The sequence below is a fragment of the Ranitomeya imitator genome, chromosome 1 (assembly GCF_032444005.1).
Source record: "Ranitomeya imitator isolate aRanImi1 chromosome 1, aRanImi1.pri, whole genome shotgun sequence".
Taxonomy (NCBI): domain Eukaryota; kingdom Metazoa; phylum Chordata; class Amphibia; order Anura; family Dendrobatidae; genus Ranitomeya; species Ranitomeya imitator.
This window is the reverse complement of record NC_091282.1, coordinates 434,559,939-434,586,754: the sequence shown is the minus strand read 5'-3', so window position 1 is coordinate 434,586,754 and position 26,816 is coordinate 434,559,939. Positions and strand designations below refer to the sequence as shown.

Here is a 26,816-nt window from a genome sequence, read left to right as displayed (position 1 = left end):
AGATTTTTGATTTGAATGTGCCTAGTTTGGAGTAGTTTTCCTCAGGATCGGCTTCACAGAAGCAACAAGTATTTTTTTTCTTTGCCACAACGTTTTTTTGAAAATTTGAAATGGATGAAAACTCTCCAAGTAATGTAATTATTAAGTCTGAACATTTTTTTCTCAGTATAATAAACCTTCAACTTAGCAGGTATTTTTTATAGATAAGCTCAAGTATCAAACTATTCAGTTTCAAAATATCACAAAGGCTCCAGTGAGAATTGAACTCACGACCCCTGGTTTACAAGACCAGTGCGCTAACCACTGAGCTATGTAGCCAGCGAAATTTTGCCCCATATTTTGATCTCTATTTCGAACAGTGCAATAGCCATTCAGTTGCAATAACAACACAAGTCCTTTCATTTTTAGGTTGAAATCACACTCTTAACATAATGTCCCATCACCAACAAACCAACAACTGCTCTTGCAATGCAAAAGCATGACTTGCAAACATTCTGAAGCTTCAGTTCTATAACTGACAACCTGTTTATTGGCAATCTGATGTGCAAAAAAATCAAATCGCATGGACTGGCAAAGAAGAGAATTCTACTGCTTGCTTAAATAAAATATGTAATTCTTTATATTACAAAATCACACATCAAGAATTGATTAAAAAAGGTCATTAGACTCCTAAAGCTCTGCTAGAGGTAGCATAATTAAGGAATTTGACAAACATGTTACCCGAATGTCATATATGATCATGGTCTTATCAAGAACTTTTGAAAAGGATGTCGAAACTTCACATAAAGTCAATATTGAATTGCACCAACTTTATATCACGTACCAAACAGTTAAGCACATTTTATATGAGATATGAGAGACAAAGAGTTTGTAAGGCTTCAGTGAGAGTCGAACTCACGACCCGTGGTTTACGAGACCAGTGCTCTAACCTCTGAGCCATGAAGCCATCAAAAAGCAACAATTTCTCAAGCAATGTAGGGATTAGTCTGTTAGAGCTTTGGGTATGCTCAGTACCTCCTAAGGATCATTTACTATGCTACATGGGAGAAATGCAAAGAAACTGTACAAAGATTTTTCCTTAGGTACCAATTTGACATTGACATGGGAAAAATATCAACTTGAAATGCATATGAAAACTTACAACCCATACAAGCAATGATTGTAAGATAAGGCTTGGTAAAAAAAAATGTAAAGAGAAGCATGATGATTTATTTATATTTTCAATTGTACCAAATTTAAAAATGATTTCATAAATTTTTTCAGGTCAGTATTATTCTATGTGCAAATGGAGTTTTATGGAACCATTCAAAAAAGATGAGTTTTTCAAGTGGAAACTTTTTACGAAAGCAAATCTGCTCTAAAGTCTTTGTCTCCACATAGCATTAGATCTCTGGCCATGATTTTCATTTATATTTTCAATTGTGCCAAATTTAAGAATGATATCTGAATTTTTTTTGTGTCAGTATTAGGATATATGCAGATGGAGATTCATTGAGGCATTCAAAAAAGAAGACTTTTTAAAGCAAAAACACCCTTTCAATGGGGAGCATTTAAAGGAGTTTTAGCTTTATAAAGTGGCTCCTAAAGCACTTTTTAAGAGTTCTTGAAGTGTTTTTGAAGAGTTTTTTTCTAAAGCTTTTTCTTTGCAGCCTTTTGATTTACAGTGTCTACTTTAGAGCAAATTCCAGCAGGATCTGCTTCAAAGATGCAATATCCCCTTTTATTTTCACCTGGCATTTTTCAAACCCTGAAGTGGATAAATCACTCAAAATAGCTATGAGTGTGTGTTCACACTAAGTTCTATTTTTCCTGCATTTTCAGGGCAGAAACTCTACAAGACTGTGCACACAGAGGTTTTTAGCTGAGTTTTCAGAGCAGAATCTGGGCAGAAACTCCAAATTTTTGAGGAGCTATGAGATTTGCAGGTGCATTTGTAGAGTTTCCACTCAGTTTCAACTAGGTGGCTATGTGCACATGACGTCTTTTTTCAGGCGGCTTCCGCCATTGGAATCATTTGAAAACCCTATCAAACATTGCTCAAAAGAATGAACATAAGACATTCTATGTAAAACTGACTTGCTCTGTCTATGTTGAGGTTTTTAAATGTCTTTTGACCACTTCAGGTTTCTAAAAATGGCAAGCGGTTAAAAGAAGTCACATGTCCATTCTTTTAGCGTTTTCCACCAGGAGTAAGCTGTGTATTTTACAATACAAATCAGTGGAAAAGCTTAATACATGCCTGGACTTGCAACAAGACTTTTTTTGGAGTGTTTTGCCATTGATTTTGCTTAAAAGAGCTAACTGTTTCTTCATGTTTAAATGGAGTGAAAAATGCTACCAGAAAAAAAGACTTCACCGAAACAATGGGAAAACCTTTCAAAAAAAGCTGTCTCAAAATTGTCCAGGAAACAACCAAAAAGATGACACAAAAGACGATTCAGGGGAAGAAATGTCCTAAATTTCTTTTTAAATATTTTTATTGAAATTTTACATAAGAAATGGTAGGGGATAAAGGGAAAGGAAGATGGGGAAGGGGTAAACATTGGAAAAAAAAAAGCGTGAGGGAAAAGGGAATCAATATAATTAGAGAACCAAATATCAATCTCGAATAGACAAGAAAAAAAAAGACATTAATTATGATCTTTTGAATAGAATATACTACAATTTTTCTTATGCAATGCATTGGAAAGAGATATAAAGTAACAATCTTTATCCACTTTGCATGACTACAAGAGATTTACTCTTTACAAAACTTGTCATTCCAAATCTTCCATTTTTTCAGATATTTTCTAATACCATTGGTGTTGGCAGAAAATCTCCATTCTAATGCACTATGCTGATAGATTTTATCCAGAATATCTGTAAAGCTGGGTGAATCTGATTTTTTCCACCAGAGTGCTATTGTACTTTTGACTACAGGAAATATATGTATTAGGATGTATTTGACCTGAGGATCAATTCCTTCCATGTCCAGAGAAAGGAGAGCCCTCTGGGGAGTAATCACAAAATTTTTAACAAATAAATTAATATGAAATGAAACTTTTGACCATAGAGGTTTTATTTTCGGGCAGCCCCAAAAAAGATGAAAAAGATTTCCTTGATTACCGCTCTTCCTCCAGCACAAAGGAGAGTGATCCTGATATATATGCGCAAGTCTAATTGGTGTGTAGTACCAACGTGTGATCACCTTGAAGTAGGACTCCTGTAGAGCCATTGAAATGGTAGACATGTATGTATCCCTAATGGCCTTGTCCCATTGCTCAACTTGTAAAGAAATGTTGAGGTCCGATTCCCATTTTTTCATGTATATATTTTTAAAACAAGAGGTATCTCTATTGAAGTGACTGTAGAGGTTATTTAGACTCCATATATGTTTGTTCTTTACACTACACAGTAATGAAGAAAGAATTTCTAAATTTAATGGTTGGCTAGTCAGTAATTTCTGTATATGCTCTTTTAGAGTTAAAACGAATATTAATTCAGATGAGGGTAAGTTAAATTTAGTCTTAATTTCGCTAAAGGTGAGAAAATTCCTCCCGTTATAGATATGTCCAACTTTTTTAATGCCTGATTTGGCCCAAATTTCTGAAAGTGGAAGATCATATATCAATGCCAATAGATGAAGAGGAAATTAGTTAAATTTAGTCTTAATTTCGCTAAAGGTGAGAAAATTCCTCCCGTTATAGATATGTCCAACTTTTTTAATGCCTGATTTGGCCCAAATTTCTGAAAGTGGAAGATCATATATCAATGCCAATAGATGAAGAGGAAATTTCATAATTTGCTCTGATTTGTCAAAATTTTTTCTTGGAGGTTTAAGAAGAGTTTTCCAGGCCTGTATTATAGCCTTGAAAATGGGATGAGATGATTCCTTTTTTGGTTTGTGAAATAAGAAACTGAAAAAAGTATCCTGTGCTAAATTAAGATTATTAATGTCACTTTCGATTTGGAACCATGCTGGGTATAGTTTTTTATCAAACCACTGATGGCTTTGTTTTACCAGGGAAGCCAGATAATAAGCATGGACATTTGGGAGGCCAGCCCCGCCATTACGTTTGTGTTTGCTTAATAAATCTGAAGACAACCTGGCCCGCTTACCACCCCATATGAATGAGTTTATCATAGTTTGAAGTTTATGAATAAATTGGTAGGGGAAGGTCACTGGGATATTTCTAAAAAGATAAAGTATCTTGGGTAGAATGATTGTTTTGATAGTCATTGTTCTCCCGAATAAAGAAAGTTCCGATTGAGCAAATTGAGAGATGTCAAGAGAAATTGTTTTAAAAATCTTATCAGCGTTAGTTTTTATTACATTTTGTAGTCTGTTTGTTAAGATTATTCCTAAATACACTACTTTGTCGCCTTCCCCAGCTAGATTTATCTGATCCCTCAATTCTGCAACATGTGATTCATTCATATTAAAAGTTAAATATTTAGATTTATGTGGATTTATCTTAAAATATGATATCTTGGAGAATGTGTCTAACTCTGAAGAAAGAGCTTCAATCGAGGCTGCTGGATTAAGTAGTGTAAGAAAAATATCATCTGCATACATGCTAATTTTAAATTGACGGGATTGGATATCAATTCCAAGAATATCTATATTGGATCTGATTCTCTCCGCCAAAGGTTCCATTGCAAGGACAGACAGCAGGGGTGACAAAGGACACCCCTGACGTGTGCCATTGGAAATGATGAACGGATCTGACATGAAATTATTGGAGTAGATCCTGGCACTAGGTCCCGAATACAGAGCAAAGATAGTGGACATAAATCCCGAATCAAACCCAAACTTTTCAAGTGTCGCTCTCAAATAAGACCAGTTTATCCTGTCAAAAGCCTTTTCAGCATCTAAGGTTAGAAAGGCTGCTTTTGAATTTGAATTTTGGATAATGTTCATTAAATTGATCACCCTCCTGGTCCCATCTGATGCTTGGCGTCCATCAATGAATCCCATCTGGTCATCTACCAGCAAACGTGGGAGAATATTTTTTAATCGATCCGCCAAAATCTTGGAATAAATTTTTGTATCACTATTTATTAGTGAGATTGGACGGTAGTCTCGCATCCTCTCAGGATCCCCCCCAGTTTTGGGAATCATAACGATAACTGCTTCTTGCATCTCTTTAGGAAAGGAACCCTGAGAGGAGGCAAGAGCAAAAATAGAAGCCATGTGCGGGGCTAGAATTTTTGAAAAAGATTTAAAATATTCCTTGGAAAATCCATCTGGGCCCGGTGTTTTTTGACTTTTTGATTTATTAATAGTATCGATTATTTCTTTTTCTGTGAAGGGACTATTAATAGATATTAAGTCAGATGGAGTTATTTTGGGGAGGTTAATACTAGATAGGAATGCATTAATGGAGTCTGGGTCGATACTGGGTGTGCATGGGTCATCTTTCAAATTGTATAATTGACGAAAAAAGTCTGCGAAAGAGCTAGCAATGTCTTTGGGATGAATCATAACTTCACCTGACGAGGAAATAATTTTGTTAATTCTTCTGTTGATGCGTTCTTTTTTAATCTTTACCATCATATATTTGGTAGGTTTGTTTAATGATGTATACCCTTTGAATTTTGAGGCCTTTATAACATAGTCATATTCTTGGAAAATCTCGGATTTCAATTTTCGCCTCAATTCCAGGATTTCCGCCTGTATATTTGAAGATGGTATTTGCATATTATTTTGCTGTAATTCTTTTGTATTGATTTAGATTTGTAGATTAGCAATTTTTTCCCTGTTTTTCTTTTTGTATCTTGCAGCTAATTGTATGAGACTTCCCCTGAGGACTGCCTTGTGGGCGTTCCACAGTGTAAATGCATTTATATCTTCAGACACATTCTCTTTGAAGTAATTATTTAGTATTGTCTCTATTTCCTGCTTATAATGTGGGATTTTAAACAATGTAGGATTACATTTCCATAGGTAGTTATTTCCGAGTGGGGGTCCTAGAAGAAAATCTGCTAACACTGGGGCATGATCTGAAATAGTTTTTTTTTAAATTTGAAAACTCTTAAATTTGGAGAGGGTAGAAACATTTGTCAAAATTAAATCTATACGGGAAGATGTTTTATGCACATCAGAATAGTGAGAATACTCACGGGAAGAAGTATTAAGACATCTGAATATGTCATAGAGTTCATTTTGGATCAACCACTTTTTTAAAACTGGCGCCTTGTAACGGACTAGAGAGGATGAATCCATAATGCTATCAGGCACAATGTTAAAGTCTCCTATCCATATGATATCTCCTAATTTAATTTTATTCACTTTTTTATGTAGATTATTTAAAAACGAAATGTGATTTGTGTTTGGAGCATATACATTCACCACTGTACAAGGTTTGTTGTTTAAATAACAAGTAAGGATATGGAACCTGCCCAAATGGTCTGTTACTTCATCAACAAGTTGGAATGGAACATCGCTACTTATTAAAGTGACGACACCCCGTTTTTTAGACGAGTGTAGCGATTTAAAGATATGTGGAAATTTTTTGTGCTGTAAAGTTGGATGATTGTCTTTTGCTAATTTCACCTCTTGCAGACATACAATATTGGCACGAGAACGAATAATCTCTTTCCAAATGGTAAATCTTTTATTAGGGCTGTTGATGCCTCTAACATTATAAGAAAGGATTTTCATTATTAATTATGAATGAAACAAAACTGAGCAATAAAGATAAATACAACAAAACTGGTGGTTGGCCTATCTAAAACTAGCCAAAATACACAAGAACTAACTTAGGGGTTCTCCTGGAGGACTCCAAATTTATTGAGTCTCACCTAAGTGTGGGGTATACAAGACTTGTGGCTGAGGCCCACAAAGACACCTCAGAGTTAGAGGTCTAATGAAAGAATGAAATTATGAAAATAATAATACCTATATTTTCTAATGTTTATCTTTAAAGGCAGGTTCTTCCATGAGGAATTTAATAAATCTCAAGCCTTCTTGAGGGGTATCGATCGGATAATTTTTGCTGTTGTACCACACTAAGAGTTTTGTTGGGAAGCCCCATCTATAGGGCACTTTGAAGTCTCTAAGTTTAGCTGTTATGTCTTTAAAGGATCTACGCGCATCCATCGTCGCTTTGGAGAAGTCTGAGAACAATTTTATGTTCCTATACGGGTCAGGGAAGGAGCCTTTTTCCTTGATGCCTTTCAAAATCTTTTCTTTTGTATCGAAGAAATGTACTCTAAGGATAGTATCCCTGGGCTTGTCTTGGGGTATCCCCTTAGGACGTGGCAGGCGATGGATACGGTCAATGTTCAGTTGTAAGTCAGAGAGATTGGGGACCAGTTGTTTGAATAGATTTTTAGTGTAGTTTGAGAGATCACCTTGCGGGACGGATTCAGGAATGCCTCTTATCTTTAAGTTATTTCTTCGACTACGATCTTCGAGGTCTGTTAACTTATTTTTGAGGGTAAGGATCTCAGCTTGAAGATTAAAATTCTGTTTGGATAGGTAAATGGTGTCTTTTTCAACAAGAGTTAATCTTTTTTCATTCTTCTCGAATCTTTGAATGAAATTGTTGCAAGTTTCCTGCAGGGTTTTGCTCTGTAATTCAAATCCTATCCTCATAGATTCATTAAATGACCTAAAAAGGCTAGCCAAGAAACCTTCAGTGGCAGGCTTGTTAGAACTAAGAAATTCATCCAGGTTAATTAAAGGAGGTGGGATCTCTGCTATTGGTGGCACCTCTATGTGATCTGTTTTAACTCTCTGTCTGTCTGGGCTATTGTTCGGTGAATAGTCATCAGACTGATTGTCCAAATCTTCAGTGGAAGGGTCATTTTTACTCCCATGGTCACTAGGACCTTTTCTTTTAAATGATCTGGAAGTATCCATTTCATTAGGTGAGATGGTATTTAGAATTGGAAGTTTGGACACTCCATTGGGGTCTCCTTTACGGGATGACATGCTTATTGGCAATTTGGATGTTGAATTTTTTCGTATAGTCCCTTCCTTTGTAGCTTTACTGTATGCTAGGAATGAGGATTGTTTAATAAATGTAGAACTTGGTTCCCCTGACTTAACAGGGGACCTTGATCTAGTAGGACTAGGTGAGTTAAAGAAATCTTCATAAGATTTAGGCTATATTCACACTTTGCGGATTTTACCGCGGAACCGCCGCGATTTTGATGCTGCGGGTCCGCAGCAGTTTCCATAGCGTTTACAGTAACATGTAAACCCTATGGAAACCGCAAACCGCTGTGCACATGCTGCGGGAAAAACCGCGCGGGAACGCAGCGGTTTACAACCCGCAGCATGTCACTTCTTTGTGCAGAATCGCTGCGATTCTGCACCCATAGGAATACATTGAACCGCTTACTTCCCGCATGGGGCTGTGCCCACGTTGCGGGAAGTAAGCGGATAATGTGCGGGTGGTACCCGGGGTGGAGGAGAGGAGACTCTCCTCCAGGCCCTGGGAACCATATTTGGGGTTAAAAAATAAAAAATCTGGTTATACGCACCCTCTGATGTCCGGAGCTCCCGGGCGCTGCACGCGGCTGTCCGGTCTCAGGTTTGCTGTGCGACCAGGACCTGCGGTGACGTCGCGGTCACATGACCGTGACGTCACGAAGGGTCCTTCTCGCACAGCATCTCTGGAACCGGACCGCCGGGTGCAGCGCCGAGGGATCGGGACGTCAGAGGGTGAGTATAACCAATTTTTATTATTTTTAACATTACTATTGATGCTGCATATTGCTGCATATGCAGCATCAATAGTATAGGCGGAAACCCGCAGCGGAAAACGCGGAACAAACCGCGATAAATCTGCAGGGAGAACCGCAGTTGTTTTGCCCTGCAGATTTATCAAATCCGCTGCGGGAAAACCCGCAGAGGGACGCCGCAAGGTGTGAACATAGCCTTAGAGTGAGCCCTTTGTAGAGATTGTCTACTTGTTTGGGATTTATTTTTTGTTTTCCCTGTTCCTGTCTGAATTTTGGTCGGTCTCATTTATTGACACTTGGATAGATATAATAGTATGGTACAATTAATTATAGTATATAGCCCTTGGAACTCAATATACAGGTAATTGCATGTAAATATTGCTATATGATACAATATATTGATAAAAGAATAGCTGTCAGTCAAAGAAATAAAGTTGGTAACCTGAAACACAAGATACTACACACAAAGGTTCAGCATGCGAAGCTTACAAGTTAAAGTAGGCAGATAATTACCTCATAGGCCTCACAAGTTTTGTAAAGAGTAAATAGGATAATGTACCTTTTAGATCTAGAATCTTTGATGTGGCAGCGTAATGAGATTTATATCCAGCCAAGAAAGAGGTTAAAGATTAAATAAACAGCCTGTGTAACGTACAATGGGAGGAAGATTCTTGATTCCTTGATCAGGATGAAGAAAAGAATACAATGATTCCTATTGCTCAAATTTGCCCAAACAAACTGAGAGTAACAGAGCTGAGCCTATGGATGACAGTAGGAATAGAAGATAAGGGGAGTAAAGTCTCTGACCAGATTGTTATATATTAAAAGAACAAGGCTCTGAGCTGCAGTTAATTAATATTATGTATCATAGGACACTTATAAGTCCCCTAATTAAATATATATGGGGCTTAGATGTCACTAACCAAAATGAAATAGGAACTATAAGGTATAAACTTATAAGGCACTATTTATGAGATGGTCTATATACAACCCCTATATCCTCTTCCTTTGCATTCTAGGTACAAGTAACCTTTAACCCCTTTACCCCCAAGGGTGGTTTGCACGTTAATGACCGGGCCAATTTTTACAATTCTGACCACTGTCCCTTTATGAGGTTATAACTCTGGAACGCTTCAATGGATCCTGGTGATTCTGACATTGTTTTCTCGTGACATATTGTACTTCATGACAATGGTAAAAATTATTTGATAGTACCTGCGTTTATTTGTGAAAAAAACGGAAATTTGGCGAAAATTATGAAAATTTCGCAATTTTCCAACTTTGAATTTTTATGCAATTAAATCACAGAGATATGTCACACAAAATACTTAATAAGTAACATTTCCCACATGTCTACTTTACATCAGCACAATTTTGGAACCAAAATTTTTTTTTGTTAGGGAGTTATAAGGGTTAAAAGTTGACCAGCAATTTCTCATATCTACAACACCATTTTATTTTAGGGACCACATCTCATTTGAAGTCATTTTGAGGGGTCTATATGATAGAAAATACCCAAGTGTGACACCATTCTAAAAACTACACCCCTCAAGGTGCTCAAAACCATATTCAAGAAGTTTATTAACCCTTCTGGTGCTTCACAGGAATTTTTTGAATGTTTAAATAAAAATGAACATTTAACTTTTTTTCACAAAAAATGTAATTCAGCTCCAATTTGTTTTATTTTACCAAGGGTAACAGGAGAAAATGGACCCCAAACATTGTTGTACAATTTGTCCTGAGTATGCCAATACCCCACATGTGGGGGTAAACCACTGTTTGGGCGCATGGCAGAGCTCGGAAGCGAAGGAGTGCCATTTGACTTTTCAATGCAAAATTGACTGGAATTGAGATGGGACGCCATGTTTCGTTTGGAGAGCCCCTGATGTGGCTAAACATTGAAACCCCCCACAAGTGACACCATTTTGGAAAGTAGACCCCCTAAGGAACTTATCTAGAGGTGTGGTGAGCACTTTGACCCAACAAGTGCTTCACAGAAGTTTATAATGTAGAACCGTAAAAATAAAAAATCATATTTTTTCACAAAAATTATCTTTTCGCCCCCAATTTTTTATTTTCCCAAGGGTAAGAGAAGAAATTGGACCCCAAAAGTTGTTGTACAATTTGTCCTGAGTACGCTGATAGCCCATATGTGGGGGTAAACCACTGTTTGGGCGGATGGGAGAGCTCGGAAGGGAAGGAGCGCCGTTTGACTTTTCAATGCAAAATTGACAGCAATTGAGATGGGACATCATGTTGCGTTTGAAGAGCCACTGATGTGCCTAAACATTGAAACCCCCCACAAGTGACACCATTTTGGAAAGTAGACCCCCTAAGGAACTTATCTAGAGGTGTGGTGAGCACTTTGACCCACCAAGTGCTTCACAGAAGTTTATAATGTAGAACCGTAAAAATAAAAAATCATATTTTTTCACAAAAATTATCTTTTTGCCCCCAATTTTTTATTTTCCCAAGGGTAAGAGAAGAAATTGGACCCCAAAAGTTGTTGTACAATTTGTCCTGAGTACGCGGATACCCCATATGTGGGGGTAAACCACTGTTTGGGTGGATGGGAGAGCTCGGAAGGGAAGGAGCGCCGTTTGACTTTTCAAAGCAAAATTGACAGGAATTGAGATGGGACGCCATGTTGCGTTTGAAGAGCCACTGATGTGCCTAAACATTGAAACCCCCCACAAATGACACCATTTTGGAAAGTAGACCCCCTAAGGAACTTATCTAGAGGTGTGGTGAGCACTTTGACCCACCAAGTGCTTCACAGAAGTTTATAATGCAGAGCCGTAAAAATAAAACAAAATTTTTTTCCCACAAAAATTATTTTTTTAGCCCCCAGTTTTGTATTTTCCTGAGGGTAACAGGAGAAATTGGACCCCAAAATTTGTTGCCCAATTTGTCCTGAGTGCGATGATACACCATATGTGGGGGGAACCACTGTTTGGGCACATGGGAGGGCTCAGAAGGGAAGGAGTGCCATTTGAATGCAGACTTAGATGGAATGGTCTGCAGGTGTCACATTGCGTTTGCAGAGCCCCTAATGTACCTAAACAGTAGAAACCCCCCACAAGTGACACCATTTTGGAAAGTAGACCCCCTTAGGAACTTATCTAGATGTGTGCTGAGCGCTTTGACCCACCAAGGGCTTCACAGAAGTTTATAATGGAGAGCCGTAAAAATAAAACAAAAATTTTTTCCCACAAAAATTATTTTTTAGCCCCCAGTTTTGTATTTTTCCGAGGGTAAAAGGAGAAATTCGACCCCACAATTTGTTGTCCAATTTGTCCTGAGTGCTCTGATACCCCATATGTGGGGGGGAACCACTGTTTGGGCGCATGGGAGGGCTCGGAAGGGAAGGAGCTCCATTTGGAATGAGGACTTAGATGGAATGGTCTGCAGGTGTCACATTGCATTTGCAGAGCCCCTAATGTACCTAAACAGTAGAAACCTCCCACAAGTGACACCATTTTGGAAACTAGACCCCCTAAGGAACTCATCTAGATGTGTTGTGATAGCTTTGAACCCCCAAGTGTTTCACTACAGTTTGTAACGCAGAGCCGTGAAAATTAAAAAAAAAAATCTTTCCCCCCAAAATTATTTTTTAGCCCCCAGTTTTGTATTTTCCCGAGGGTAAGAGGAGAAATTCGACCCCAAAAGTTGTTGTCCAATTTGTCCTGAGTACGCTGATACCCCGTATGTTGGGGGAAACCAACGTTTGAGCGCATGGCAGAGCTCGGAAGGGAAGGAGCGCCATTTGGAATGCAGACTTAGATGGAATGGTCTGCAGACGTCACATTGCATTTGCAGAACCCCTAATGTACCTAAACAGTAGAAACCCCCCACAAGTGACCCCATATTGGAAACTATACCCCCCAGGGAACTAATCTAGATGTGTTGTGAGAACTTTGAACCCCCAAGTGTTTCACTACAGTTTATAACGCAGAGCCGTGAAAATAAAAAATCTTTTTTTTCCCACAAAAAATATGTTTTAGCCCCGAGTTTTGTATTTTCCCAAGGGTAGCAGGAGAAATTGGACCCCAAAAGTTGTTGTCCTATTTGTCCTGAGTACGCTGATACCCCATATGTTGGGGTAAACCCCTGCTTGGGCACACGGGAGAGCTCGGAAGGGAAGAAGCACTGTTTTACTTTTTCAACGCAGAATTGGCTGGAATTGAGATCAGACGCCATGTCGCGTTTGGAGAGCCCCTGATGTGCCTAAACAGTGGAAACCCCCCAATTATAACTGAAACCCTAATCCAAACACATCCCTAACCCTAATCCCAACAGTAACCCTAACCACACCTCTAACCCTGACACACCCCTAACCCTAATCCCAACCCTATTCCCAACCGTAAATGTAATCTAAACCCTAACTGTAACTTTAGCCCCAACCCAAACTGTAGCCCTAGCCCTAACCCTAGCCCTAACCCTAGCCCTAGCCCTAACCCTAGCCCTAACCCTAACCCTAGCCCTAGCCCTAACCCTAACCCTAGCCCTAACCCTAGCCCTAACCTTAGCCCTAACCCTAGCCCTAACCCTAGCCCTAACCCTAACCCTAGCCCTAGCCCTAACCCTAGCCCTAACCCTAGCCCTAGCCCTAGCCCTAACCCTAGCCCTAACCCTAGCCCTAACCCTAGCCCTAACTCTAACCCTAGCCCTAATGGGAAAATGGAAATAAATACATTTTTTTAATTTTTCCCTAACTAAGGGGGTGATGAAGGGGGGTTTGATTTACTTTTATAGCGGGTTTTTTAGCGGATTTTTATGATTGGCAGCCGTCACACACTGAAAGACGCTTTTTATTGCAAAAAATATTTTTTGCGTTACCACATTTTGAGAGCTATAATTTTTCTATATTCTGGTCCACAGAGTCATGTGAGGTCTTGGTTTTTGCGGGACGAGTTGATGTTTTTATTGGTAACATTTTCGGGCACGTGACATTTTTTGATCGCTTTTTATTCCGATTTTTGTGAGGCAGAATGACCAAAAACCAGCTATTCATGAATTTCTTTTGGGGGAGGCGTTTATACCGTTCCGCGTTTGGTAAAATTGATGAAGCAGTTTTATTCTTCGGGTCAGTACGATTACAGCGACACCTCATTTATATCATTTTTTTATGTTTTGGCGCTTTTATACGATAAAAACTATTTTATAGAAAAAATAATTATTTTTGCATCGCTTTATTCTCAGGACTATAACTTTTTTATTTTTTTGCTGATGATGCTGTATGGCGGCTCGTTTTTTGCGGGACAAGATGACGTTTTCAGCGGTACCATGGTTAGTTATATCTGTCTTTTTGATCGCGTGTTATTCCACTTTTTGTTCGGCGGTATGATTATCAAGCGTTGTTTTTTGCCTCGTTTTTTTTTTTTTTTTCTTACGGTGTTTACTGAAGGGGTTAACTAGTGGGCCAGTTTTATAGGTCGGGCCGTTACGGACGCGGCGATACTAAATATGTGTACTTTTATTGTTTTGTTTTTTTTATTTAGATAAAGAAATGTATTTATGGGAATAATATTTTTTTTTTTTTTTTCATTATTTTGGAATATTTTTTTTTATTTTTTTTTACACATTTGAAATTTTTTTTTTTACTTTTTTACTTTGTCCCAGGGGGGGACATCACAGATCAGTGATCTGACAGTTTGCACAGCACTCTGTCAGATCACTGATCTGATAGGAGTGCAGGCTGCTTCACAGTGCCTGCTCTGAGCAGGCTCTGTGAAGCCACCTCCCTCCCTGCAGGACCCGGATCCGCGGCCATCTTGGATCCGGGGCTGGAGGGAGCAGGGAGGGAGGTGAGACCCTCGCAGCAACGCGATCACATCGCGTTGCTGCGGGGGGCTCAGGGAAGCCCGCAGGGAGCCCCCTCCCTGCGCGGTGCTTCCCTGTACCGCCGGCACATCGCGATCATCTTTGATCGCGGTGTGCCGGGGGTTAATGTGCCGGGGGCGGTCCGTGACCGCTCCTGGCACATAGTGCCGGATGTCAGCTGCGATAAACAGCTGACACCCGGCCGCGATCGGCGGCGCTCCCCCCGTGAGCGCTGCCGATCGCACATGACGTACTATTGCGTCCTTGGGAAGTAAAGCCCACCCCACATGGACGCAATAGTACGTCTAATGGCAGAAAGGGGTTAAAGTTCTCTGAAAGCCGTCAATTCCTTATGAGACTGAATCCCAAGACACCACCCAGGCAACCAGAGTCGCCTTTATTGTTTCAAAATGTCTTTACCTTGAGATTCTTATCTAGTTGATAGGGAAACAGGATCCTACAATGATGGGTGCTTTTTAAAAAAAAAAAAAAAAACTATCCTCCTCCTTTCTGGTGTTCCAAAATTGCAGTCTCCTTCGGTGTTCTGTCTTCAGACAATTCAGCCCCTTTGATCTTAGATAAGCAATGTATCTGTATTGATGGTTGGCGTGGAAGCAGGTACCTGAAGCGCTCCTGGATCTATAATCTTGCTGAAGCAGGAGCTTGCCGCAGTAAGTCAAATGGAGCTGCCGGAACTACTTTCTACCTCAGGTGAGAATGCTGTTAAGCTGTGCAGTATTCCAGCCGGGTTTTACTGGTAAATCTCGGTTGTGCCACCTCTAATCTTTCAGATATATGTGTCAAAATGACAGGATGATAAATCTAAGTTGTCCACTGAGTGAAAACTAGGTGCACTGGTCATCAATTTAATTATATCCTACAGTCAAAAAATATATGAAGTGGGTATCCCTCCGCCTTTACACCATAGGGAAGAATGCTGTTTCAGTGCACAAGAGACCCAAATAAAAAGAAATCTCAGCAATATGGGCACCCAAATGACCAGGGATAACTGTCCAATTGGCTCTTAGGTGGAAAATGCAAGCACTGACCTTAAAGTTGAATTCTGGTGTGAGAAAAAAAAATAGGTAAAGGTATCCCTCCGCTTTTCAAAATGTTGTCTCCGGTTTTATCTCCTACATTCTATGAAGTAAAAATTCTTGATTGAAAGCATTTTTTGACAGTAAAATGTTCCAATTCTGTTGTAGAGGGATAATAACTCAATACAAATTATAAATAAATGCCTCTTGTGGATTTTTTTTGTCGCTTTTTGGGTTCTTTAGTGGGAGCTCAGAGCTCTTACCTCCTACATCGCCAGAGCTCAGGCCACGCCCCCGAAATGTCCTAAATTTCTTGAAAAGTCTTCTGCGTGAAAAACTCATCAATTTGTCCTGAGTTTAAAAGCCGTCATATGCACATACCAGTTCCTGTTCCAAAAGTTCATTAAAAAACTGAGTGTGTGCGCAGTCCAACACTTTAAACAAAACTTGTGTTTTTTTAACTCCTAGTGGTGTTTGGAAAAGTTTTGATCAAAAGTTCCTGAAAAAACCTCAGTGTGAATCTTTAGGTTATTTGCAGGTGGAATTTTATTAAGGCATTTAAAAACAATGAGTTTTGCAAGCAGAAACCACTTAGGAAAACACCACTTTATTAGGTACTTCTGGGAAGAGTTTTTATGTTCATGATGTGTTTCCTGGGGATTTTTTGCAGAGTTTGCAATGAGATTTTCACTCTTAAAGGGAAGGTGCCATCAAAATAAAAAAAATTTCAGAAATTGTAAAAATGTAAAGAATTAATGATTACATTTTCTTAAAAAATATTATCATTTGTTTATAATTTAGTAAAATATGAAAAATAATTTGAAAAGTTTTGGAATTTCCACTTTTCAACACTAGGGGGAGCAGCTGCTGAAATTTCAGAAAACCCTAGTGTACAAATAGCTCACATTACTGCACTGCAGTAATTATGGGCGGAGTCTGCTGACGTGTGTGATGTCTCCTCTCCTCTCCTTATGGGTGTTTGCTAAGGGATTAGAGAGGATGATATTCAGGAACCCAGTGAGCAGCCATTTTGTTGGTGACTGCAGAGTATGGCTGCCGTCACACTATCAGTATTTGGTCAGTATTTTACCTCAGTATTTGTAAGCAAAAACCAGGAGTGGAACAAATAGAGGAAAAGTATAATAGAAACATATGCACCACTTCTGCATTTATCACCCACTCCTGGTTTTGGCTACAAATACTGAGGTAAAATACTGGCCAAATAATGATAGTGTGAAAGCAGCCTTATACTGACAAGTAGACAGTCACAGAGGATGGCAGGCAGCAAAAGGATTCTGGGAGATATGTGGTGGAGGGAGCAGGGTGACAGCAGCACAGAGTATTTCAGGAGAGCAGTGTGCTGGTCTATAGGGGCCCCCTGTTTGGTGCGCGGAGCAGCCAGGGATTGTACATAGAGCGCTGTCTTTTATACACATGGATGGACCGTCTGCTCCACAGAAATCCAGGAAACATTTCTGCGGATTGATGGCCTGGTCTGATCCAGACTTTGCATGCAGACCCCATTCCCCTCCTCAGATCCTGTCTTCTCCATCCTGTCCTGGCAATGTGTGAAAGCGAGGCGACAGGCGCAGTCCGGGGTGACGCTGGGAAGGAAATGTAGCCATATAGTAACGATAAAAATGAGACCCCTCTCTTCAGTCGCCTCACCAGCCCTGACTGCACCTAACTGGAGGTCATGCTTTACCCTCTATTACCCCAGACCCGCGTGCAGGTGCTCAGCCAGAACCACCATAGAATGGGTCCGCTTTCTGAAGATAATACTGCCATAGTGTTCTCGCATAATACCGCCATATAGATCACACACAATACTATCAAATAGATCACACAATACTGTCATACAGTTCTCACATAATACCACTATATAGATCACACATAATACCGCCACTGTTCTCACATACCGCCATATAGATCACACATAATACCACCAGTGTTCTCACATACCGCCATATAGATCACACATAATACCGCCAGTGTTCTCACATACCACCATATAGATCACACATAATACCGCCAGTGTTCTCACATACCGCCATATAGATCACACATAATACCGCCAGTGTTCTCACATACCACCATATAGATCACACATAATACCGCCAGTGTTCTCACATACCACCATATGCTTCTCACATAATACTGCCATATAGATCACCCATAATGCCGCCACATAGATCTCACATGTATTGTAAATAAAGACTCGGCCAGAATAAAGTTCTTTATTAATCTTTTTTATACCATACCGAACGCATAATCCTCGACTCCCTCATCTCCCACAACAAAAATAATAAACCACAATGGGGAAAGACACGCAGGGGGGAGAGGAGTGCATAGGAGAGGATTAGATACTGACTGCTGAGCCGTGTATCTAATCCTGTCCTGTGTGATACTGTGCTGCGCCGTGTATCTAATCCTATCTTGTGTGATACTGTACACAGGACAGGATTAGCTACACAAGACTAGATTAGCTACACAGGACAGAGGTAGCAGTGGTAGATGGTATATAGAGGCAGGCAGCAGTGGTAGATGGTATATAGAGGCAGGCAGCAGTGGTAGATGGTATATAGAGGCAGGCAGCAGTCGTAGATGGTATATAGAGGCAGGCAGCAGTGGTAGATGGTATATAGAGGCAGGCAGCAGTGGTAGGTGGTATATAGAGGCAGGCAGCAGTCGTAGATGGTATATAGAGGCAGGCAGCAGTCGTAGATGGTATATAGAGGCAGGCAGCAGTGGTAGATGGTATATAGAGACAGGCAGCAGTGGTAGATGGTATATAGAGGCAGGCAGCAGTGGTAGGTGGTATACAGAGGCAGGTAGCGGTGGTATACAGAGGCAGGTAGCAGTGGTATACAGGGGCAGGTAGCAGTGGTATACAGGGGCAGGTAGCAGTGGTATATAGGGGCAGGTAGCAGTGGTATATAGGGGCAGATAGCAGTGGTATATAGGGGCTGGTAGCAGTGGTATTTAGTGGCTGGTAGCAGTGGTATATAGTGGCTGGTAGCAGTGGTATATAGTGGCTGGTAGCAGTGGTATATAGTGGCTGGTAGCAGTGGTATATAGGGGCAGGTAGCAGTGGTATATAGGGGCAGGTAGCAGTGGTATATAGTGGCTGGTAGCAGTGGTATATAGTGGCTGGTAGCAGTGGTATATAGGGGCAGGTAGCAGTGGTATATAGTGGCTGGTAGCAGTGGTATATAGGGGCTAGTAGCAGTGGTATATAGTGGCTGGTAGCAGTGGTATATAGGAGCTAGTAGCAGTGGTATATAGGGGCTGGTAGCAGTGGTATATAGTGGCTGGTAGCAGTGGTATATAGGGGCTGGTAGCAGTGGTATATAGGGGCTAGTAGCAGTGGTATATAAGGGCTAGTAGCAGTGGTATATAGGGGCTAGCAGCAGTGGTATATAGGGGCTGGTAGCAGTGGTATATAGGGGCTAGTAGCAGTGGTATATAGTGGCTGGTAGCAGTGGTATATAGGGGCAGGTAGCAGTGGTATATAGTGGCTAGTAGCAGTGGTATATAGTGGCTGGTAGCAGTGGTATATAGGGGCAGGTAGCAGTGGTATATAGTGGCTGATAGCAGTGGTATATAGGGGCTAGTAGCAGAGGTATATAGTGGCTGGTAGCAGTGGTATATAGGGGCTAGTAGCAGTGGTATATAGGGGCTGGTAGCAGTGGTATATAGTGGCTGGTAGCAGTGGTATATAGGGGCTGGTAGCAGTGGTATATAGGGGCTAGTAGCAGTGGTATATAGGGGCTAGTAGCAGTGGTATATAGGGGCTAGCAGCAGTGGTATATAGGGGCTGGTAGCAGTGGTATATAGGGGCTAGTAGCAGTGGTATATAGTGGCTGGTAGCAGTGGTATATAGGGGCTAGTAGCAGTGGTATATAGGGGCTAGTAGCAGTGGTATATAGTGGCTGGTAGCAGTGGTATATAGGGGCTAGTAGCAGTGGTATATAGGGGCTAGTAGCAGTGGTATATAGTGGCTGGTAGCAGTGGTATATAGGGGCTAGTAGCAGTGGTATATAGGTGCTAGTAGCAGTGGTATATAGGGGCTGGTAGCAGTGGTATATAGGGGCAGGTAGCAGTGGTATATAGGGGCTAGTAGCAGTGGTATATAGTGGCTGGTAGCAGTGGTATATAGTGGCTGGTAGCAGTGGTATATAGGGGCAGGTAGCAGTGGTATATAGGGGCTAGTAGCAGTGGTATATAGTGGCTGGTAGCAGTGGTATATAGGGGCTAGTAGCAGTGGTATATAGGGGCTAGTAGCACTGGTATATAGGGGCTAGTAGCAGTGGTATATAGGGGCTAGTAGCAGTGGTATATAGGGGCTAGTAGCAGTGGTATATAGTGGCTGGTAGCAGTGGTATATAGGGGCTAGTAGCAGTGGTATATAGTGGCTGGTAGCAGTGGTGTATAGGGGCTAGTAGCAGTGGTATATAGGGGCTAGTAGCAGTGGTATATAGGGGCTAGTAGCAGTGGTATATAGTGGCTAGTAGCAGTGGTATATAGGGGCTAGTAGTGGTATATAGTGGCTGGTAGCAGTGGTATATAGGGGCTAGTAGCAGTGGTATATAGGGGCTAGTAGCAGTGGTATATAGGGGCTAGTAGCAGTGGTATATAAGGGCTAGTAGCAGTGGTATATAGGGGCTAGTAGCAGTGGTATATAGGGGCTAGTAACAGTGGTATATAGGGGCTAGTAGCAGTGGTATATAGGGGCTAGTAGCAGTGGTATATAGTGGCTGGTAGCAGTGGTATATAGGGGCTAGTAGCAGTGGTATATAGGGGCTAGTAGCAGTGATATATAGGGGCTAGTAGCAGTGGTATATAGGGGCTAGTAGCAGTGGTATATAGGGGCTAGTAGCAGTGGTATATAGGGGCTAGTAGCAGTGGTATATAGTTGCTAGTAGCAGTGGTATATAGGGGCTAGTAGCAGTGGTATATAGTGGCTGGTAGCAGTGGTATATAGGGGCTAGTAGCAGTGGTATATAGTGGCTGGTAGCAGTGGTATATAGGGGCTAGTAGCAGTGGTATATAGTGGCTAGTAGCAGTGGTATATAGTTGCTAGTAGCAGTGGTATATAGGGGCTAGTAGCAGTGGTATATAGTGGCTGGTAGCAGTGGTATATAGGGGCTAGTAGCAGTGGTATATAGTGGCTGGTAGCAGTGGTATATAGGGGCTAGTAGCAGTGGTATATAGTGGCTGGTAGCAGTGGTATATAGGGGCTAGTAGCAGTGGTATATAGGGGCTAGTAGCAGTGGTATATAGTGGCTGGTAGCAGTGGTATATAGGGGCTAGTAGCAGTGGTATATAGGGGCTAGTAGCAGTGGTATATAGTGGCTGGTAGCAGTGGTATATAGGGACAGGTAGCAGTGGTAGATGCATAAGAAAATAAAAACTCTGTACTTACCTTCAGTCCTCTCCTAGGAAGTGCTGAGTCATGTTCAGGGCAGAGCAGGTCGGCAGTGAGCAGTGATTGCAGCCTGTGCTGTAATACTAAGTACAGGCTGCAATCACAGCTCCTGGCTGCAGATACTCACCCCGAACCTCGCTCCCAGCAGCAGCTTCTCCCTGGCAGCTCCTGCTATGATCGCACACACTGAGCTGTGTGTGCGATGACAGAGGATAAAAAACAAAATGGCCGCGATCTCCTCTCACAGCTGTGACGTAGCAGCCCAGGGGGCGTGCCCAAGTCACAGCTGAGAGGCAGGAGAAGCAGTCGGAGCCCGACTGTTGGCTCCTATGCCCATGGCTGCCGTAAGTGAGGTGTGCAAGTGTCGTGTCCAGACACTTACACCCACACTAATGAAAATGGCGGCCTCCAGTGGCAAAAGTAAAAATGAATAAATAAAAAAGTATGAAAGTAGTACATTTACTTTTGTATTAAAAATAATTGATTATATAATCAATAATTATTAATACAAAAACTAAAATCACGGCACCCTCCCTTTAAGGCCTTTTTTTGCAGATTTTTGATTTGAATGTGCCTAGCCTGGAGTAGTTTTCCTCAGGATCGGCTTCACAGAAGCAACAAGTATTTTTTTTTCTTTGCCACAACGTTTTTTTGAAAACCTGAAATGGATGAAAACTCTCCAAGTAATGTAATTATTAAGTCTGAACATTTTTTTCTCAGTATAATAAACCTTAACCTTAGCAGGTATTTTTTATAGATAAGCTCAGGTATCAAACTATTCAGTTTCAAAATAACACAAAGGCTCCAGTGAGAATTGAACTCACGACCCCTGGTTTACAAGACCAGTGCTCTAACCACTGAGCTATGAAGCCAGCGAAACTTTGCCCCATCTTTTGATCTCTATTTCGAACAGTGCAATAGCCATTCAGTTGTATTAACAACACAAGTCCTTTCATTTTTAGTTTGAAATCACACTCTTAACGTAATGTCCCATCACCAACAAACCAACAACTGCTCTTGCAATGCAAAAGCATGACTTGCAAACATTCTGAAGCTTCAGTTCTATAACTGACAACCTGTTTATTGGCAATCTGATGTGCAAAAAAATCAAATCGCATGGACTGGCAAAGAAGAGAATTCTACTGCTTGCTTAAATAAAATATGTAATTCTTTATATTACAAAATCACACATCAAGAATTGATGAAGAAGGGTCATTAGACTCCTAAAGCTCTGCTAGAGGTAGCATAATTAAGGAATTTGACAAACATGTTACCCGAATGCCATATATGATCATGGTCTTATCAAGAACTTTTGAAAAGGATGTCGTAACTTCACATAAAGTCAATATTGAATCGCACCAACTTTATATCACGTACCAAACAGATAAGCAATTTTTATATGAGAGACAAAGAGTTTGTAAGGCTTCAATGAGAGTCGAACTCACGACCCCTGGTTTACAAGACCAGTGCTCTAACCTCTGAGCTATGAAGCCATCGAAAAGCAACAATTTCTCAGGCAATGTAGGGATCAGTCTGTTAGAGGTTTGGGTACGCTCAGTACATCCTAAGGATCATTTACTATGGTACATGGGAGAAATGCAAAGAAACTGTGCAAAGATTTTTCTTTAGGTACCAATTTGACATTGACATGGGAAAAATAGCAACTTGAAATGCATATGAAAACTTACAACCCATACAAGCAATGATTGTAAGATAAGGCTTGGTAAAAAAAAATGTAAAGAGAAGCATGATGATTTATTTATATTTTCAATTGTACCAAATTTAAAAATGATTTCATAAATTTTTTCAGGTCAGTATTACTCTATGTGCAAATGGAGTTTTATGGAACCATTCAAAAAAGATGAGTTTTTCAATTGGAAACTTTTTACGAAAGCAAATCTGCTCTAAAGTCTTTGTCTCCACATAGCATTAGATCTCTGGCCATGATTTTCATTTATATTTTCAATTGTGCCAAATTTAAGAATGATATCTGAATTTTTTTTGTGTCAGTATTAGGATATATGCAGATGGAGATTTATTGAGGCATTCAAAAAAGAAGACTTTTTAAAGCAAAAACACCCTTTCAATGGGGAGCATTTAAAGAGTTTTAGCTTTATAAAGTGGCTCCTAAAACACTTTTTAAGAGTTCTTGAAGTGTTTTTGAAGAGTTTTTTTATAAAGCTTTTTCTTTGCAGCCTTTTGATTTACAGTGTCTACTTTAGAGCAAATTCCATCAGGATCTGCTTCAAAGATGCAATATCCCCTTTTATTTTCACCTGGCATTTTTCAAACCCTGAAGTGGAATAAATCACTCAAAATAGCTATGAGTGTGTGTTCACACTAAGTTCTATTTTTCCTGCATTTTCAGGGCAGAAACTCTACAAGACTGTGCACACAGAGGTTTTTAGCTGAGTTTTCAGAGCAGAATCTGGGCAGAAACTCCAAATTTTTGAGGAGCTATGAGATTTGCAGGTGCATTTGTAGAGTTTCCACTCAGTTTCAACTAGGTGGCTATGTGCACATGACGTCTTTTTTCAGGCGGCTTCCACCACTGGAATCATTTGAAAACCCTATCAAACATTGCTCAAAAGAATGAACATAAGAAATTCTATGTAAAACTGACTTGCTCTGTCTATGTTGAGGTTTTTAAAAGTCTTTTGACCACTTCAGGTTTCTAAAAATGCCAAGCGGTTAAAAGAAGTTACATGTCCATTCTTTTAGCGTTTTTCACCAGGAGCATGCTGTGCATTTTACAGTACAAATCAGTGGAAAAGCTTAATACATGCCTGGACTTGCAACAAGACTTTTTTTTGGAGTGTTTTGCCATTGATTTGGCTTAAAAGAGCTAACTGTTTCTTCATGTTTAAATGGAGTGAAAAATGCTACCAGAAAAAAAAACTTCACCGAAACAATGGGAAAACCTTTCAAAAAAGCTGTCTCAAAATTGTCCAGGAAACAACCAAAAAGATGACACAAAAGACGATTCAGGGGAAGAAATGTCCTAAATTTCTTGAAAAGTCTTCTGCGTAAAAAACTCATCAAGTTGTCCTGAGTTTAAAAGCCGTCATATGCACATACCAGTTCCTGTTCCAAAAATTCATTAAAAAACTGAGTGTGTGCGCAGTTCAACACTTCAAACAAAACTTGTGTTTTTTGAACTCCTAATGGTGTTTGGAAAAGTTTTGATCAAAAGTTCCTGAAAAAACCTCAGTGTGAATCTTTAGGTTATTTGCAGATGGAATTTTATTAAGGCATTTAAAAACAATGAGTTTTGCAAGCAGAAACCACTTAGGAAAACACCACTTTATTAGGTACTTCTGGGAAGAGTTTTTATGTTCATGATGTGTTTCCTGGGGATTTTTTGCAGAGTTTGCAATGAGATTTTCACTCTTAAGGCCTTTTTTTGCAGATTTTTGATTTGAATGTGCCTAGTTTGGAGTAGTTTTCCTCAGGATTGGCTTCACAGAAGCAACAAGTATTTTTTTTCTTTGCCACAACGTTTTTTTGAAAACCTGAAATGGATGAAAACTCTCCAAGTAATGTAATTGTTAAGTCTGAACATTTTTTTCTCAGTATAATAAACCTTCACCTTAGCAGGTATTTTTTATAGATAAGCTCAAGTATCAAACTATTCAGTTTCAAAATAACACAAAGGCTCCAGTGAAAATTGAACTCACGACCCCTGGTTTACAAGACCAGTACTCTAACCACTGAGCTATGAAGCCAGCGAAACTTTGCCCCATCTTTTGATCTCTATTTCGAACAGTGCAATAGCCATTCAGTTGCATTAACAACACAAGTCCTTTCATTTTTAGTTTGAAATCACACTCTTAACGTAATGTCCCATCACCAACAAACCAACAACTGCTCTTGCAATGCAAAAGCATGACTTGCAAACATTTTGAAGCTTCAGTTCTATAACTGACAACCTGTTTATTGCCAATCTGATGTGCAAAAAAATCAAATCGCATGGACTGGCAAATAAGAGAATTCTACTGCTTGCTTAAATAAAATATGTAATTCTTTATATTACAAAATCACACATCAAGGATTGATGAAGAAGGGTCATTAGACTCCTAAAGCTCTGCTAGAGGTAGCATAATTAAGGAATTTGGCAAACATGTTACCCGAATGTCATATATGATCATGGTCTTATCAAGAACTTTTGAAAAGGATGTCGTAACTTCACATAAAGTCAATATTGAATCGCACCAACTTTATATCACGTACCAAACAGATAAGCAAGTTTTATATGAGAGACAAAGAGCTTGTAAGGCTTCAGTGAGAGTCGAACTCACGACCCCTGGTTTACGAGACCAGTGCTCTAACCTCTGAACTATGAAGCCATCAAAAAGCAACAATTTCTCAAGCCATGTAGGGAATAGTCTGTTAGAGGTTTGGGTATGCTCAGTACCTCCTAAGGATCATTTACTATGCTACATGGGAAAAATGCAAAGAAAATGTACAAAGATTTTTCTTTAGGTACCAATTTGACATTGACATGGGAAAAATATCAACTTGAAATGCATATGAAAACTTACAACCCATACAAGCAATGACTGTAAGATAAGGCTTGGTAAAAAAAAAAATGTAAAGAGAATCATGATGATTTATTTATATTTTCAATTGTACCAAATTTAAAAATTATTTCATAATTTTTTTCAGGTCAGTATTATTCTATGTGCAAATGGAGTTTTATGGAACCATTCAAAAAAGAGGACTTTTTCAAGTGGAAACTTTTTACAAAAGCAAATCTGCTCTAAAGTCTTTGTCTCCACATAGCATTAGATCTCTGGCCATGATTTTCATTTTTTTTTTCAATTGTGCCAAATTTAAGAATGATATCTGAATTTTTTTTGTGTCAGTATTAGGATATATGCAGATGGAGATTTATTGAGGCATTCAAAAAAGAAGACTTTTTAAAGTAAAAACACCCTTTCAATGGGGAGCATTTCAAAGAGTTTTTGCTTTATAAAGTGGCTCCTAAAGCACTTTTTAAGAGTTCTTGAAGTGTTTTTGAAGAGTTTTTTCTAAAGCTTTTTCTTTGCAGCCTTTTGATTTACAGTGTCTAATTTAGAGCAAATTCCATCAGGATCTGCTTCAAAGATGCAATATCCCCTTTTATTTTCACCTGGCATTTTTCAAACCCTGAAGTGGAATAAATCACTCAAAATAGCTATGAGTGTGTGTTCACACTAAGTTCTATTTTTCCTGCATTTTCAGGGCAGAAACTCTACAAGACTGTGCACACAGAGGTTTTTAGCTGAGTTTTCAGAGCAGAATCTGGGCAGAAACTCCAAATTTTTGAGGAGCTATGAGATTTGCAGGTGCATTTGTAGAGTTTCCACTCAGTTTCAACTAGGTGGCTATGTGCACATGACGTCTTTTTTCAGGCGGCTTCCACCACTGGAATCATTTGAAAACCCTATCAAACATTGCTCAAAAGAATGAGCATAAGAAATTATATGTAAAACTGACTTGCTCTGTCTATGTTGAGGTTTTTAAATGTCTTTTGACCACTTCAGGTTTCTAAAAATGCCAAGCGGTTAAAAGAAGTCACATGTCCATTCTTTTAGCGTTTTCCACCAGGAGCATGCTGTGTATTTTACAATACAAATCAGTGGAAAAGCTTAATACATGCCTGGACTTGCAACAAGACTTTTTTTTGGAGTGTTTTGCCATTGATTTGGCTTAAAAGAGCTAACTGTTTCTTCATGTTTAAATGGAGTGAAAAATGCTACCAGAAAAAAAGACTTCACCGAAACAATGGGAAAACCTTTCAAAAAAGCTGTCTCAAAATTGTCCAGGAAACAACCAAAAAGATGACACAAAAGACGATTCAGGGGAAGAAATGT

At 39.8% G+C, this 26,816-nt stretch overlaps 3 non-coding genes across 3 annotated transcripts; all 3 read right to left on the bottom strand.

The window, feature by feature from the left end:
* Positions 1 to 873: 873 nt before the first annotated feature.
* TRNAT-CGU (transfer RNA threonine (anticodon CGU)) lies at positions 874 to 946 on the bottom strand. Its single transcript has one exon. It is a non-coding gene; the product is annotated as a tRNA-Thr (tRNA).
* A 20,814-nt stretch (positions 947 to 21,760) lies between these two features.
* On the bottom strand, positions 21,761 to 21,833 carry TRNAT-UGU (transfer RNA threonine (anticodon UGU)). Its single transcript has one exon. It is a non-coding gene; the product is annotated as a tRNA-Thr (tRNA).
* A 3,401-nt stretch (positions 21,834 to 25,234) lies between these two features.
* TRNAT-CGU (transfer RNA threonine (anticodon CGU)) lies at positions 25,235 to 25,307 on the bottom strand. The gene has a single exon. It is a non-coding gene; the product is annotated as a tRNA-Thr (tRNA).
* Positions 25,308 to 26,816: the final 1,509 nt, after the last annotated feature.